Here is a 13,378-nt window from a genome sequence, read left to right as displayed (position 1 = left end):
TAGTAGTTCTAATAGTAGTAGTGGCCATGATAAGATGATAGCTAGAGCTATGCACATTAATTTCAAGATCGTCGGTCCACATCAACCAAAGGCCACCAGAATGCTTTCTTGAAGGAACTACTAAGCTATCATACATATTAAACCTAGCAACTAGATCAGCCGATTTAATTTTGGAAGATTTGACCTCAGAAACGAAAATCACTTGAGCTTTGGTCGAGTCAGCCATTCGTGCAAGATGTGTCATCTTTGAACTGCCAAGGTTCTTGCCCATACCCTGGCAATTCCAACCCAAAGCCTTCATGGCTTCCACAACACCAACAGGCCTGACACCACCGCCCGTCGATTCAGGCAACCTCTGACAATAGGAAACAGTCTCCACTAATCTCGCTGGTGAGACGGACAGCCCCCACACTCTCTTGAAATCACAGCATAGAGATCAATGATTTAACCGAGCTTGCTTGAGTATGGGTAGATCAGGCGAATTAGTGGTCTGATTGAGTCCGAGGTAACAAAAATCTGCAAATCGAAACAAGCTGGGACACGGGCGGCGAACCGGCGTGATCCGCCGCAGTTCTGCAGATTTGGGGAAAGGGAGTAGGAAGGAGAATACTGGATCGAGAAAGAAAACGAGGTACTGAGGGAAATCAATCAGCGCGAGAGAGATTTGGAGGAGAGATCAAAGGGATTGGAATTGGAAAAATAAGAAGGAAGGAGAGTCACGGCATTTCGCCAGTTGCCACGGAGGCAAGTCGGGAAAGTTCGTCGAGATGATGCATGTCTTGTATGTAGATCTGGCGATATCGCCCCCCTGTGTCGTGGACTTAAATTCACATGTATATACATTGTTCCTTGGACTTCAATACTTAATTCTCTCCGAGTTGTGATCTCATACGGTCTTGTCCCAAAATAAAATCTCCTTCAATGAGTATGTTCTTCGGATTCCATCGGACTCCTTTCTAATCTACTCCGAGTGCTTCTATAGTATAGTAGGAATTAATATTTTAGAAGATCCCCTACGACTCATACAGGGACACATAACATTGTGGAAGGGGCACGAGTGGGGAAACCAACACCAACATAGACAAAAGGGGGATTAGGGTGCTAGTGGAAATGTGTGTGTGTGAGAGAGAGAGGGGGGGACCATTTGAGTGTGTTGTCCATAAAAGATATGCCATGTCTGTCAATCAGTCATGAGGGATAATATCTAGTGCTCCCAACTTTCATATTCTCCCATATTAACAAAAATAAAATTTAGATGTGTCAAAAAAATTATGAAAAAAAGTGAATGTTCTCAAGACATCGAGAAACAAAAAAACAAATTTAGATGTGTCAAAAAAATTAAGAAAAAAGCGAATGTTCTCAAGACACTGAGAAACAAAAAAATCTAGATGTGAATAGTGTTGTTTTTTTGCTTTTGTCCTTTTGTCACACTATTCATGTTGGATTTGTCTTTTCTATTTATGTGTATTTCAATTTTGAATTTGAACTTTGTAAGGATATAGACATTGTCGTCGTTTCAGGAACGGGGTCCCCAGACTTGCCTGCATGCGGCCTACGGCGAGGCTCCACCAGCGGCCCTGTACGGCCCATCTTCACCAGCAAACACTCAAGACCCTCGCGAGGGGCCAAGCCTCGCAAGGCGGATGACACAAGACCTCCTCGGGGGCGGCCTCACTAGGCTGGCTCGCGAGGGGCACCTCGCGAGGTTCCTGTGACGCAAGCCATGATGACCAAGGCCAGGCGGGCGCCAGCGCGCAGTGTCATCATTTCCTCTTTGGTGCTAAAGGGGCGGGCGCAGGCGAGGAGTCCCGAGGCATCAGGCAAAGGTTTTCATATCGGTGCAACAAGACCAAGACCAGCAGGATGTCAGGACGAAGGTCACCGTGGAGCCCAGGACGGCGTCACCACCAGAGCCTTTGGCAGACGAAGACCACCTTTTGTCAGAATAACTTGTACTAGTTGTCTCCCTTCAAATTTGGCCATTGTTGGATCCCTTCCCTCCTACATTTGGGAAGAGGACCAGGGCCTCTATAAATAGGACTAGCCACCACAATAGGGAGGGAGGAGAAAGGAGGAGGGGATCCAGGAACTCACCTTGGATTGGATCCATTCCATCCTCACACACACAAGCTCATCGAGCCCAAGAACACCTCTCCGCAGGAGGCTGTTCTTCCCTTGTACTTGTTCATCCTCAGCCTAAAAGGCAATCCACCACACCACACTGGAGTAGGGTATTACACCACGTCGGTGGCCCGAACCAGTATAAACCTTGTGTCCTTTGTTCTTCGGGTTCGGCGACTTAGGTTCTGAGATCGTTGCGAGAGCGTGAGATGGGGGAGAGATCTTCGTGTGCACCCCAGTGTTCGAACCTCGAGGGTTTTGCCGGAACCCGAAATCCGACACATGGCGCGCCAGGTAGGGGTGCGCTGAAGCCTTCCTTTCGTCGATCCACGTTACGTGACTCCACCACGTCCATGTCAGAAGCTCGCCGAGCTCGCCCCGAGCGCCGAGCCGCCCTAGCCGCTCGCGTGGCCCAGATGGCGCCCGTTGGTAGACCTCCCCACCATTCTCCATCACCTGTTGCCAACGCCGCTACCAGCCCTGTAGAAAACAAGCAGCAAGCATCATCACTGCACCCCTCCGTGCGGCGGGACGGCCGCACCGCCACCCCGTAGCTGACTCCGGCCGGCTCATCGTCCCACGCTCATCGCGCGCCCACCGATGCGCAGGCCGCATTGCTCACGGTGCGCGAGCTCCTACGTTGCCTCCCGGTCGACGACCTCTACGAGGACTGGTTGGACCGCATCGCCGAGCTCGTCAGCGCCGCTGGGGGCTCTCCTGCACCATCCCTCTCGCTGCGTCGCCTGCCTCCGGCTGCGAGAGACGTAGCTCATTGGGCACCTCCGCCGCCCCTTCATCAAGACGGCGCCCTCGCGCCGAGACGCGCGGAACATGGAGCACCCCCGCCTCCTCCGCACCAAGAAGGCGTCCTCACCCCGAGACGCGCGGTCTCGCTGCGTGATCCGCCACGCCGCGTGCCCGCGCATGAAGAAAGAAGCTCCCAAGAAGTCTCCCGACCGCAGGAAAATGCTCCTGCACTCCCCGCACCACCACGTCAAGACTGCGCGCCGCCTGCAGTGGCGGTGCGTGGGTACCAAGACCAGGCTCCTCCACCACGACGGGCTCCGGTGACCACAGCAGGCCGCCGAGCCTTCACTCCCGAGCCGCGCACCGTCGTTTGGCCAGGCAAGTTCAAGCCGGATCTGTCTCCATGCTACGACGGCGCCCCCAACCCCGTGGAGTTCCTACAGCTCTATGAGCTGAGCATCGAGGCGGACAACGGCGACAAAAAGTCATGGCGAACTGGTTTCCCATGGCTCTCAAGGATGGCGCTTGCTCGTGGCTCCTGAACCTGCCCGTGGGATCAATCTCCTGCTGGGGTGAGATGCGTGACCGCTTCATCGCCAACTTTCAGGGCACTCGCGACCGCCCTTCGGCCATGGGTGGCCTGCGCCGCATCAAGCAACAGCCGGGAGAGACCCTGCATAAGTACATCCAGCGCTTCAACAACGTCCGCCTCAAGATCCCCAAGGTGACAGACAAGGCCATCATCTCAGCGTTTTCTGATGGCGTCTGCGGCGTCAAGATGAAGGAGGAGCTTGCCATCCACGAGGAGATGTGCATGGCTCTAGAGATGTTCAAAATGGCGAGCAAGTGCGCAAGAGCCGAGGAAGGGTGTCTCTCTCTCCTCGAGCTCCCTGCTGTCGACCCAGAAGAGAAGAAAGCCAAGTTCAAGGAAGTGAAGCGCAAGGGAGTAGCCATTATGCGGCGGAGCCAGACACGAAGCGCGGCCAGGACCACCCCGAGTCATACAAAAGCAGTCGTCCGTTCTGTGCCTTCCACAACATACACAGCCACGGCTCCAACGATTGTCAAGAGCTCAGGGCCATTCGAGATGGACACTTCGGTCGACGCCCCGAGCGCAACGACCGAGGCTATGACCGAGGAGGAGGACGAAGTGGAGGACGCTGGGACGACCGCGGCCCCCGCCGAGAGTGGCGCGATCGGCCTCATGAGGACCACTGGCAGGAGCAGCCTCATGAGGGCGCCTGGCACGACCAGCCTCGCAAGGACCGTCCTCGGGGCAATCCTGGCCTCCCTCCGCTGTGGCCACCACCAAGAAGGAACGACGACCATCATCAGGATGAGGGGGCTGGGGCTTCTAGGAGCCGCGCGCTATCACCTGCATCTTGGGCGGTGCTTAGGCCCTGGCTTCCCAACGCAACTTCAAGCAGTTAGCTCGTGAGGTGAACGTGGTCCTCCCCAGGCTCGAGGCCACGCGCCCGCTCAGGTGGTCCAAGTACGCCATCACCTTCAGCTCAGCGGACCAGCTCAAATGCGCGGCAACCGCCGGCGTCCTCCCGATGCTCTGTTCACCCATCATCAGCCATGTCCAAGTCACCAAGACCCTCATCGACGGCGGCACGGGGCTCAGTGTCCTGTCCATCGAGACGTTCGACAGCCTTCAAGTGCCCTACGATCAGCTACAGCCTACCAAGCCTTTCTCAAAAGTGACTGACAGCTCCACCACCCCGATAGGGCAGGTTCGCCTCCCTGCCACCTTCGGCCAACGCGACAACTACCGCATCGAGCTCATCGACTTCGACGTCGCCCACATCTGTCTGCCGTACAACGCCATCCTTGGTTACCCAGCGTTAGCCAAGTTCATGGCAGTGAACCACCATGGCTACAACGTCCTCAAGATGCCAGGAAGCGACGGAATCATCACGGTCCCCTGTGAAAGAAAGAGATGCGGTGTGCTCCCCAGAGCATGCCTTCCAAGCCACAACGATCGAAGACCCTGACAACGAGGGCGTCTAGTACCCTCCCGAGGCCATCCCCAAGAAGAAGAAGCAACTACTCCGCACAGGGCCTCAGGAGAGCAGCGTCTGTAGCGGCACCGCCTCAGGATCAGCGCCCACACCTAGGGCGCCTCCCTCCCTCGCATAGGAAGGCATGCCTGGCGCCCTCCTTAGGCGAGGCTCGGGGGCTCTCTTCTGGAGGGCCTCAGACCTAGCCAACATCATCAGGGAGGCGCTCGGGCACCACGTAGAGGCGTGCTTTGTTGCATGCTTCTCTCAAGAGAGCGTTGGGCGAGAAGCGCCCGGTGCTCAGGAGTTCATCATCAAGGCTACCCAGGAGCCTCAAGAAGCAAGGATCATGCACGGCGACCGCCACCCACCACCCGGTGCAGCTCCCCATCCTGGCGAGGACGGCGGGCTGCGCGTCTGCATCGACATTCCAGGGCTTGATGACCCACAAGTATAGGGGATCTATCGTAGTCCTTTCGATAAGTAAGAGTGTCGAACCCAACGAGGAGCAGAAGGAAATGATAAGCGGTTTCCAGCAAGGTATTCTCTGCAAGTACTGAAATAAGTGGTAACAGATAGTTTTGTGATAAGATAATTTGTAACGAGCAACAAGTACAAAAGTAAATAAAGTGAAGCAAGGTGGCCCAATCCTTTTGTAGCAAAGGACAAGCCTGAACAAACTCTTATATAGAGAAAAGCGCTCCCGAGGACACATGGGAATATCGTCAAGCTAGTTTTCATCGCGTTCATATGATTCGCGTTCGATACTTTGATAATTTGGTATGTGGGTGGACCGGTGCTTGGGTACTGTCCTTACTTGGACAAGCATCCCACTTATGATTAACCTCTATCGAAAGCATCCGCAACTACAACAAAAGTATTAAGGTAAACCTAACCATAGCATGAAACATATGGATCCAAATCAGCCCCTTATGAAGCAACGCATAAACTAGGGTTTAAGATTCTGTCACTCTAGCAACCCATCATCTACTTATTACTCCCCAATGCCTTCCTCTAGGCCCAAATAATGGTGAAGTGTCATGTAGTCGATGTTCACATAACACCACTAGAGGAGAGACAACATACATCTCATCAAAATATCGAACGAATACCAAATTCACATGACTACTAATAGCAAGACTTCTCCCATGTCCTCAGGAACAAAAGTAACTACTCACAAAGCATAAACATGTTCATAAGCAGAGGGGTATTAATATGCATATAGGATCTGAACATATGATCTTCCACCAATTAAACCAACTAGCATCAACTACAAGGAGTAATTAACACTACTAGCAACCTACTAGCACCAATCCCGGACTTGGAGACAAGAATTGGATACAACAGATGAACTAGGGTTTTGAGATGAGATGGTTCTAATGAAGATGTTGATGGAGATTGCCCTCTCCCGATGACAGGAGCGTTGGTGATGACGATGGCGATGATTTACCCCTCCGGGAGGGAAGTTTCCCCGGCAGAACAGCTCCGCGAGAGCCCTAGATTGGTTCTGCCAAGGTTCTGCCTCGTGGCGGCGGAGTTTCGTCCCAAAAGATGGCTTCTGATTTTTTTTTCCATCGAAAGACTCCATATAGCAGAAGATGGCCACCGGAGGGCCACCAGGGGGCCCATGAGGTAGGGGGCACCCAGGGGGGTAGGGCGCGCCCCCCACCCTCGTGGGCAGGGTATGGCCCCCCTGGTGAAGTTCTTGCTCTCAGTATTTTTTATATATTTGGAAAACATCTTCCGTGAAGTTTCAGGACTTTTGGAGCTGTGCAGAATAGGTCTCTAATATTTGCTCCTTTTCCAGCCCAGAATCCCAGCTGTCGGCATTCTCCCTCTTTATGTAAACCTTGTAAAATAAGAGAGAATAGGCATAAGTATTGTGACATAATGTGTAATAACAGCCCATAATGCAATAAATATTGATATAAAAGCATGATGCAAAATGGACGTATCAACTCCCCCAAGCTTAGACCTCGCTTGTCCTCAAGCGAAAAGCCGAAATCAAAAAATATGCCCACATGTTTAGAGATAGAGGTGTCGATAAAAATAAAATACGGACATGAGGGCATCATGATCATTCTTAGAACAGCAACTCACATAATTCTTTGTCATATAATCTCTAATGCTAGAGTAATAATGCAATCACAATATCAATTATGAATCGTAAACTTCATTGAAAACTAACAAACTACAATCTCAGTCATTGAAGCAATTGCAATTTATCATAACATAGGAAAGAGTCAATGTTTAAGAGCTTTTCAGCAAGTCCACATACTCAACTATCATATAATCTTTCACAATTGCTGACACTCACGCAATACTTATGGATATGGAGTTTTAATCAGACATAGAGAAAGATAGGGGCTTATAGTTTCGCCTCCCAACGTCTTACCTCAAGGGTAATGTCAACAGTAATAGTTCATGAAAACCCACATCCAATTAGCCATATATACCAGGATCTTTCCAACATATTGTGCTTGCCAAAGGATAAAATGTAAAAAGGAAGGGTGAAGATCACCCTGACTCTTATGCAATGTAGGAGATAAAAGTAAAAGATAGGCCCTTCGCAGAGGGAAGCAGAGGTTGTCATGCGCTTTTATGGTTGGATGCACAAAATCTTAATGAGAAAGAACGTCACTTTATATTGCCACTTGTGATATGGACCTTTATTATGCAGTCTGTCGCTTTTATTACTTCCATATCACACGATCGTATAAAGCTTATTTCCTCCGCACCAATCAACCATACATATTTAGAGAGCAATTTTTATTGCTTGCACCGATGACAACTTACTTGATGGATCTTACTCAATCCATTGGTAGATATGGTGGACCCTTATGGTAAGACTGGTTTAAGGGTATTTGGAAGCACAAGTAGTATCTCTACTTGGTGCAATGAATTTGGCTAGCATGAGGGGGAAAGGCAAGGTCATCATGTTGGAAGATCCAAGACAATATAATTCATCTTAGATGTAAGAAAACATAACACATTACGTTGTATTCCTTGTCCAATATCAACTCTTTAGCATGTCATATTTTAATGAGTGCTCACAATCATAAAAGATGTCCAAGATAGTAATGTGAAGACCTCTCTTTCTTTATTACTTCCTATTAGTTGCAACGATGACAAAAACTGTGTTTGTCAACCCTCAACAACTTCTATTCATCATACTCTTTCTATGTGAGCTCACTACTTTCCATAAGACTCACATGATCTCTTTGTTTCTTTTTATTTATTTATCTTTTCTTTTATTCACTTAGGATCATGGCAAATAATCACGCCCTTGACTCAACACTAATCTTTATTATATAGCTCACGGACTCGATTACATAGAAGGATTATAAAGCAAAACTCACAACTAGATCATACTAAGAACTTTTATTCTACTAGATCAAGATATTGCCAAAAGGATCGAACTAATAAAAAGGGTAAAGATAAAAGTGATGGTGATACGATACCGGGGCACTCCCCCAAGCTTGGCAGTTGCCAAGTGGAGTGCCCATACCATGTGATTATGTCTCCTTTGTTGGTGAAGAAGGTGGGGATGTTGATGGTGGATAGTCGCACATTGAGCGTAGGAGGTCTTCTAACTTGCGGATAATGCCCTTGAGTGCGATGATGTGCTCCTTCAACAAAATATTTTCACGTGTGAGATACTTATTTTGTATACGAGCTAACTCAATCATCTTGAAAGCTTCGATTTCTGTTGGGGTAAGAAGATTGTGATCCAGTTGAAGGGTGTCCTCTGTTGCCGGAACTTGGTCCTCCATGGCCTTCTTGATCCCTTCATCCTTGTTGATCTCCATGGGTTCTTCTCTCTTCAGCTCTATCTTCATTAGCCAAGCATCGTTGCCCTCATGGTTGGAGGAGGGAGATGACATAGTGCCTGGCCTTGACAACCCTGACAAAAAACAGCTCGAAACAAAGACATGAGATTTTTGCGTGATACGGGAGTCAAAACCCCCGGGAGGTTATATAATGAATTTTTACCGACCAAAATACGTGTCGTGTACGAAAACGGAGTCCGGAGAGCACACGAGGTGCCCACGAGGTAGGGGGCGCACCCAGTAGGGTAGGGCACGCCCTCCACCCTCGTGGACGCCTCGTGTCCTTCCCCGACTGCTTCTTATTTTTCTATTTTTCTAAATACTCCAAAACAGAGAAATATTGCCTTAAAAACTGTTTCGGAGTCGGTTTACTTACCGTACCACATATCTATTCCTTTTCGGAGTCTGAAACATTCCGGAAAGTGTCCCTTATGTATTCCTCCGGGGTTACGGTTTCAATAACATTGGTTTCAACATTTATAGGATTACTTGAGATATAATGTTTGATTCTTTGACCGTTTACCACCTTCGGATTTGTGCCTTCGAAGTTGTTGATTTTTATGGCACCGGAACGGTAGACCTCCTCGATAACGTAAGGACCTTCCCATTTAGAGAGAAGTTTTCCTACAAAAAATCTTAAACGAGAGTTGTATAGCAATACATAATCACCTACATTAAACTCACGCTTTTGTATCCTTTTGTCATGCCATCTTTTAACTTTTTCTTTAAACAACTTGGCATTTTCATAGGCTTGGGTTCTCCATTCATCAAGTGAGCTAATATGAAATAACCTCTTCTCACCGGCAAGTTTAAAATCATAATTAAGTTCTTTAATAGCCCAATAAGCCTTGTGTTCTAGTTCGAGAGGTAAGTGACATGCTTTTCCATAGACCATTTTATACGGAGACATACCCATAGGATTTTTATATGCAGTTCTATAGGCCCATAATGCATCATCTGGTTTCTTGGACCAATTCTTTCTAAACCTATTAACAGTCTTTTGCAAAATTAATTTGAGTTCTCTATTACTCAATTCTACTTGACCACTAGACTGAGGGTGATAAGGAGATGCAATTCTATGATTAACATCATATTTAGCAAGCATTTTACGGAAAGCACCATGAATAAAATGTGAACCACCATCAGTCATTAAATATCTAGGGACTCCAAATCTTGGAAAGATAACTTCTTTAAGCATTTTAATAGAACTTTTATGATCAGCACTACTAGTTGGAATATCTTCTACCCACTTAGTAATGTAATCAACAGCAACTAAAATATGTGTATAACCATTAGAGGAAGGAAAAGGTCCCATATAGTTAAAGCCCCAAACATCAAATGGTTCAATAACAAGTGAATAATTCGTAGGCATTTCTTGACATCTACTAATATTACAAATTCTTTGACATTCGTCACAAGATAAAACAAACTTACGGGCATCCTTGAAGAGAGTAGGCCAATAAAAACCAGATTGCAGTACCTTATGTGCAGTTCTATCTCCAGCATGGTGTCCTCCATATGCTTCGGAGTGACACTTGTGTAGGATATGTTCCTGTTCATGCTCAAGTGCACAACGTCTAATAACACCATCTACTCCTTCTTTATAAAGATGTGGGTCATCCCAAAAGTAATGCCTCAAATCATAGAAGAACTTTTTCTTTTGCTGGTATGTGAAACTAGGTGGTATAAACTTAGCAATAATGTAATTAGCATAATCAGCATGCCATGGAGCAGTATGAGAAGCATTTATGACATTTAATTGCTCATCAGGAAAGCTATCATTAATAGGTAGTGGGTCATCAAGCACATTTTCTAACCTAGACAAGTTGTCTGCAACGGGGTTCTCAGCTCCTTTTCTATCAACAATATGCAAATCAAACTCTTGTAGCAAGAGAACCCATCTAATAAGTCTAGGTTTAGCATCTTTCTTTTCCATAAGATATTTAATAGCAGCATGATCAGTGTGAATAGTTACTTTAGAATCAACAATATAAGGTCTAAACTTATCACAAGAAAATACAACTGCTAAGAATTCTTTTTCAGTAGTAGCATAATTTCTTTGAGCATTGTCTAGAGTTTTACTAGCATATTGAATAACATTTAGTTTCTTATCAACTCTTTGTCCTAGAACAGCACCTACAGCATAATCACTAGCATCACCCATAATTTCACAGGGTTAATTCCAATCAGGTGGCTGAACAATAGGTGCAGAAATCAATGCTTTCTTAAGTATTTCAAATGCTTCTACACAATCGTCATCAAAGACAAATGGTATATCTTTTTGTAATAAATTAGTCAGAGGCCAAGAGATTTTTGAGAAGTCCTTAATGAACCTCCTATAAAAACCGGCATGACCAAGGAAACTTCTTATACCCTTGATGTCCTTGGGACATGGCATCTTTTCAATAGCATCAACCTTGGCTTTATCAACTTCAATACCTCTTTCAGAAACTTTATGCCCTAAGACAATACCTTCATTAACCATAAAGTGGCACTTTTCCCAATTCAAGACAAGATTAGTTTCTTCACATCTCTGCAAAACTCGATCAAGGTTGCTCAAGCAATCATCAAAAGAAGATCCATAGACAGAAAAGTCGTCCATGAAAACCTCACAAATCTTTTCACAAAAGTCAGATAATATAGCCATCATGCATCTTTGAAAGGTAGCAGGTGCATTACATAAACCAAAAGGCATACGTCTATAAGCAAAAGTACCAAAAGGGCATGTAAAAGTAGTCTTTGATTGATCTTTGGCTGACACGGGTATTTGAGAGAAACCAGAATAACCATCTAGAAAGCAAAAATGTGTATGTTTGGATATTCTTTCTAGCATTTGATCGATAAAAGGTAAGGGGTAATGATCCTTTTTAGTAGCCTTATTTAATTTGCAGAAATCGATTACCATCCTATAACCTGTAATAATTCTTTGAGGAATCAATTCATCTTTATCATTAGGAACAACAGTAATACCTCCCTTCTTAGGGACACAATGGACAGGGCTTACCCACTGACTATCAGCAACGGGATAAATTATACCTGCCTCAAGGAGATTTAGTATCTCCTTTCTTACCACTTCTTTTATTTTAGGATTCAGCCGGCGTTGATGATCACGAACTGGTTTAGCATCTTCTTCCAAATTAATTTTATGTTGACATAGAGTGGGACTAATGCCCTTAAGATCATCAAGAGTATACCCAATAGCATCATGGTGCTTCTTTAGAGTTTTCAATAATCTCTCTTCTTCATGCTCTGAAAGGTTGGCACTAATAATAACAGGATATATATTTTTCTCATCAAGATAAGCATATTTAAGAGTATCACGTAACGGTTTAAGCTCAAACACGGGATCACCCTTGGGTGGAGGAGGATCCCCTAGGATTTCAACAGGTAAATTGTTTTTCAGAATAGGTTCATGTTTAAAGAATACTTCATCTAATTCCCTTCTTTCATTCATAAACATATCATTTTCATGGTCTAGCAAATATTGTTCTAAAGGATCACTAGGAGGTACGGCAATAGAAGCAAGACCAATAATTTCATCCTTACTAGGTAATTCTTCTTCACGGTGTTGTCTACTAAATTTAGAAAAATTAAATTCATGAGTCATATCATCTAAACCGATAGTAACAACATCTCTTTTACAATTTATGGTAGCATTAACAGTATTTAAGAAGGGTCTACCAAATATAATGGGACAAAAGCTATCTTGTGGGGAACCAAGAACAAGAAAATCAGCAGGATATTTAGTTTGCCCACACAAGACTTCAACATCTCTAACAATTCCCATTGGTGAAATAGTATCTCTATTGGCAAGTTTAATTGTGACATCAATATCTTCCATCTCAGCAGGTGCAATATCATGCATAACTTCTTTGTATAAGGAATAAGGTATTGCACTAGCACTAACACCCATATCACATAAGCCATGATAACAATGATCTCCTATTTTAATAGAAATAACAGGCATGCCTACCACAGGTCTAGGTTTATCTTTATCACGGGGTTTAGCAATTCTAGCAGTTTCATCACAAAAATAAATAACATGCCCATCAATATTATCAGACAAGAGATCTTTAACGATAGCAATATTAGGTTCAACTTTAACTTGCTCAGGAGGTGTATATGTTTTAATATTGCTTTTACGAACCACAGTTGAAGCTTTAGCATGATCCTTTATCCTAACAGGGAAAGGTGGTTTCTGAACATAAGAAGTGGGAACAATAGGATCATTATAAGTGATAGTCTTTTCTTCAACTTTAATAGGTGCAGCTACTTTTACTTCTATGGGAGGATGATATTTAAACCACTTCTCCTTGGGGAGATCAACATAGGCAGCAAAAGATTCAAAGAAAGAAGCTACTATCTCAGAGTCAAGTCCATATTTAGTGCTAAATTTACGAAAAATATCGGTATCCATAAAAGATTTAACACAATCAAAACTAGGTGTCATACCTGACTCCTTACCATTGTCGAGGTCCCAATCTTCAGAGTTGCGTTTAATTCTTTCCAATAAATCCCATTTGAATTCAATAGTATTCATCATAAAAGAGCCAGCACAAGAAGTATCAAGCATGGTGCGATTGTTACCAGAAAGCCGAGCATAAAATTTTTGAATAATCATTTCTCTTGAGAGATCATGATTGGGGCATGAATATAACATTGATTTAAGCCTCCCCC

Source organism: Triticum urartu, chromosome 1A (genome assembly GCF_056163025.1).
Source record: "Triticum urartu cultivar PI428250 chromosome 1A, HENAU_Tu73, whole genome shotgun sequence".
Taxonomy (NCBI): domain Eukaryota; kingdom Viridiplantae; phylum Streptophyta; class Magnoliopsida; order Poales; family Poaceae; genus Triticum; species Triticum urartu.
Note: the sequence above shows the minus strand (reverse complement) of the source record.